General features: G+C 33.3%; 1 protein-coding gene across 6 annotated transcripts in view; it reads right to left on the bottom strand.

Moving 5' to 3' along the window:
- The window catches only part of LOC137656889 (ATP-sensitive inward rectifier potassium channel 12-like), a 459802-nt gene that overhangs the window by 351572 nt on the left and 103230 nt on the right, over window positions 1-5000 (bottom strand). The window lies entirely within an intron of this gene.

The raw sequence follows: 5000 nt of genomic DNA, 5'->3' as shown, positions 1-5000 counted from the left end.
TATATAAACGTTTGTATATATAAATCGAAATATATTAATGAAATAACTAAGAAATTTTTCAGCATACGTGGGTTACCAGTCAAAAAGCAATTCCAACATTTCTACCAATTATACTTGCCAGATACAATAGATCTTTAATAATTACCTCGAATAATAAAAATTAATCAAAATGTTAAAATTACAAGGAACACACTTCGTGGAAAAATTAGGGAATGAACAACTGCCAAACTTCATGCATGACAGTAACTGGAAGAGGAATACTTAACTGGCCTAGTTTCTTTTTCCTGGCTACCAGCTTGAAACCAGTTTGCGCCGGATCATGTAATGACCACTTACTCATTTTTCAGTTTGAACGAAGAGGTTTCTGCGTTTTGAAATGTTATTTACGGTGTATGCATATTATAAATTTATATACATATGAATATAAAACTACATCAATACACACCCACATATACGGTATATACTGTATATACAGTACAGTATATATACATATGGATATGCAAATAATACACACCCCCGATACTTTGCCGTCACAAAGATAAACAAATATATCCATCCAACTATCAATGTACATGTACTATAAATAATTTACAGAGATGTACAGACATATGTTTACCTTTGGGAACTAAGTTTCTCAAAGCAGGAGACCAATAAGAAAAAAATAAACAAGTGTTTAAAAACGGTGCGACAGGGAAATGGAAAATAATATATACAAGTATAATTAAATACATGAAAAAATACTAAAAAATAAAACTCAGAAGAAATAAAAAACTTATAACCGTAAAAGTGGAAATAAAATATGAAAAATTGGGTGAATATGAACATCGATTCCTGTCTTAAAACGCAACATTGTACGGATTACATTTTTTTTCTCTCTATATGAAAGACTTCCAAAAGGTTGTGGTGGCCTACTGGAAACGTCCCTGGCAGACTGGTGATCATCGAGTGCCGCTCAAGCTCGAGTTTTTTGTAGTGTTTGCAACCTCACCATCCTTGCGAGCAATGGATGGTGGAGCCTACAAACCTACCTGCCGAGTCATCAGCAGCCATTGCCTGGCCCTCCCTGGTTCAAGTTGGGTGGAGATGGGGGTTGGGCACTGTTTGTGTGTGTATATGGTCTGTCTCCAGGGCATTGCCCTGCTAGGTAAGGCATTGTCACTGTCCCTTGCTTCTGCCATTCATGAGCAGCCTTTAAAATCTTTAAAAGAAGTCGAAGGAACCCCAATGAGTTTTATCATTATAACAATTTGAAAAATGGAGAGAGAGAGGAGAGAGAGAGAGAGAGAGAGAGAGAGAGAGAGAGAGAGAGAGAGAGATGGCACGCAAAGGTATCTTTAAAGTCGAACTGTGCCCTCTATAGGAATTCCCGGTGTACCTGGTTAGACGCTGTATTAAAATTCCAATTAAGGGAAGGTGAGTCAATACGCAGGTAGTCATTATTGTTGTTCTCGTTACTGATTTGGGTTGTCGTTGTTGTTGTTGTTGTTATCTGCTACTATAGATGGAAAAATTAATTGCCCAATTTCTACTCTATTAAATATAACTTTCTTCATTTAAAACCATGTAATTACGGCGGCCTTTTTAAACTCGAGCTTTGCTCCTTTACATATAATTGTTCGCATTGATCGATCCACATTAAATTATTCATAGTAATAATGATGTTACTAATAATCATTACTATTATTATTATCAATCTTACTCTTATTGCCATACAATAAGAAAGATCGTCCATTTTAAAAACAATTATCCACAAAAAGAAATGATCTAAATGGATTAAAATAAAAATTAAAATAAACTACAAAACAATAAAACTATATACACATTTTCAAAAGACTATATACATTTTCAAAAACCTATACAAACATTTTCAAAAGTTCATCAACAACGAATTCTATAACATGCAGAACCTGTGAAATATGTTACATATGTAACTATTGTTAAGGAAATTATTTTGTTTTCAGATAAATATTGCAACAACATTGTTAGGATTTTTCCACGTTACCTTCTGAGTATAATGTATAATATAAATAAATCAATTCGAGGCAACTTTACTGAAAATGTAAAAGAAATATACAGCAACTGCTGCATGGAATAAATTTGAATGCATAATATAAATAAATTAATTCGAGTCAGCTGTATTGAAAAATGTAAAATATACAGCAACAGATTTGAGTAAATGTGTCTACCAAGATGACCACTGCTGCTGTACCGCCATGTTATGTCAGGAATTAGTTAATCCATCAATTTCCACCACGAAAATAGATAACCAAGATCATGTAGACAGTTTTGATTGATTCTTTTATAATAATAAGTAATAATCACACTACTACTATTGCACTTCTGTAAGTCACTTAAATATCAGTTTAATAATTCTAACAGAAAAAATTAAGACACCAACAAATCCTTCAAAATAGTTTTTATTCATTATTTTTCTTAATTTCTTCCTTCCACCTCGATAGCGCACAGGAACCTGCAAATTTAAAGGAATGTTGGCCAAAAGCTTCTTCGTCATCAGAATGACTGGGACCTTCCCCTGTCCCTACAATAACCCCCCCCCCCCTCTCTCTCTCTCTCTCTCTCTCTCTCTCTCTCTCTCTCTCTCTCTCTCTCTCTCTCTCTCTCTCTCACCTCCAACGTAGGTCAGGGTCTTTCTCAAAGGTCACCGAAAGAACGCCCTTTAGCTCCTTTTCCGTCTTCGACCTAAATTTGTTGTTCTTAATTTTTAATTATGTTTTTATGAGTTCTATAGGTTACGTCTTCCCATTTCTTATTCTTCTTGGAGTTCATTTGATTGGATTTTTTTCCTAAAGTGTACTTTAACATTTACTTTTTCTTCATCTTACAATTTCTTTTTCCATCTTATTCCTGTTCGTCTGGTCTTTCAAGTATTTGCTACATATATCACATTTCCTCCATTATTTTATTAAGTCTACTAACTGTTGTTCTTTGATTTCTTTACTTGTGGATTTTTTCACGTTGCTGTTCTTAATGTTCTTCGAACCCATTTATTGAATAGATATAAGTCCATTTCTCATTTCCTTTTGTCCTGTTTCTTTACCTTTCTTCTATTCATCTATATTCTCAGCTTTCCAATTCCTACTCCTCTTTGAGAGAGAGAGAGAGAGAGAGAGAGAGAGAGAGAGAGAGAGAGAGAGAGAGAGAGAGAGAAATTTGCTATATGCACGTTCATTGCAAAACACACATGATCAGCTGATATTAATTACTGGTTAGCCTAATAAATCTACCTTCATGTTAATCCCAGACTTTTCCTGCATAATAGAATGGGAATACCTATAAAGAAGGCTAATACAAATCGCTACCTCATTGCAAGAGGGTCGTAACTCCAAATTTGCTAGTTTTGAGTTATATGGTGTACAAGATTGCCGAATTGATTCTGCATCTTTTGGTAAAAGAGTCGTAAATCTAGGTGAATTAGCGGCCGAGAGATGGCACTAAGAAGATTGTGAAACATGATCAAATTTATAGGACTTAGCAACTTTCAAATGCGTCTCCTGAAAAATCAGGAATTTGGAGTTACGACCCTCTTGCAATGAGGTAGCGTCTTATATAATTTTATATATCCTATATGTTTTAATCACGATACTCTCATGTATATGAATGCCTATACATTCCCATATTTTCTTGTTAAAGACATCCATTCTCACCCTTATTTATACCGTGCAATTCTCACTGATGTTCCCATAAAGACACCCTTAAAATTAGAAGCCATTTCTGTATCTATAAAGATTCTCTTCAAATGGAAACACTTTGTGAATTAATGATCCAATAAAATTTCTTCATATGTAAACGCCTCCTCACCCCTAAGTTCCCGTGAAGATTCCCTTACAAGGAAAGCCATTCTCGCTCCTTGCTCCCATAAAAATAATAAGTTCCCATATAGCCAACCCATAGCGAATCCTATAAAATCAAAGCATTTATTTTGTTCTCGTTAAAGTGACATGTTGCCATAATCATGTCCTAACACAAAGCCTTAAAAATAAAAGAATTTCACGCTGTTCTCATTAGGTTAACCTGCTGCCATAAAAACCTATAACAAAGCATCTAATATGAAACCCCTTTCACGTTGGTCCTATATAATTACCCCTTAAAATGAGAGCCATTCCGATCCCCTTGTTCCCACAAAAAAAAATCCCTTCCACTAATACGTTACCTAAAAAGGAGAGCCTTGATGATGTCCATAAAATGAAAAGCCATTTTTAACCTGAGTGTTCCCATAAAGACATCCTTTTCAATGAATTCCCTTTCCACCAACAGGTTCCCATAAAGGTGATCTTGAAGAGTGAAGCCATTTGATGCCCTTAGATATTGTCAGCTGATCTCGCCCCAATGTTGCCATGAAGAGGCATTTCTACAAAAGAGAATTTAAACTCAATCCCATAAGTGACGACAAATTTTACTCTTTAATACCAAAAAAATTTCGAATTATAAATAATAAATTATCATCATCACCATTATCATAGTATTATTATAAATAGTTATTATCATCATTATAGTACTCTTAGTTAATTTTGTTATTAGTGCAATAACATCTATAATAATAATAATAATAATAATCATACATATAATATTAATAAATAATAGTAAATATCAAATAATAATAATAATAATAATAATAATAATATTCAAAACTTATTAGTTCAGACAGATGTTAGTATAATGTCCATATTAGTGGCACGTTAAACACTCGTCTGAAGGGAAGGAAAAAAATTGTTGTTTACAAACATCTCAGTTTGGATCACGATGCTGCCTCATATACCATAGCAATTGATCGCTGTAAACAAACAACCAAATAAAGAAGGTGGTGAGAGAATCTTGCAAAACACAAATCATATATCAATAATAATAATAATAATAAATAATTTAATCATTACAGTAATCATCAGTAATCATTTGTTATTTTCTTTTTCCACGATAATAACAATAATGATAATCTTTTTCCACGATAATAATAATAATTATAATAATAATAATTATAATAA

The sequence above is a fragment of the Palaemon carinicauda genome, chromosome 17 (genome assembly GCF_036898095.1).
Source record: "Palaemon carinicauda isolate YSFRI2023 chromosome 17, ASM3689809v2, whole genome shotgun sequence".
Lineage (NCBI taxonomy): Eukaryota > Metazoa > Arthropoda > Malacostraca > Decapoda > Palaemonidae > Palaemon > Palaemon carinicauda.
This window is presented reverse-complemented; position numbering and strand designations above follow the sequence as displayed.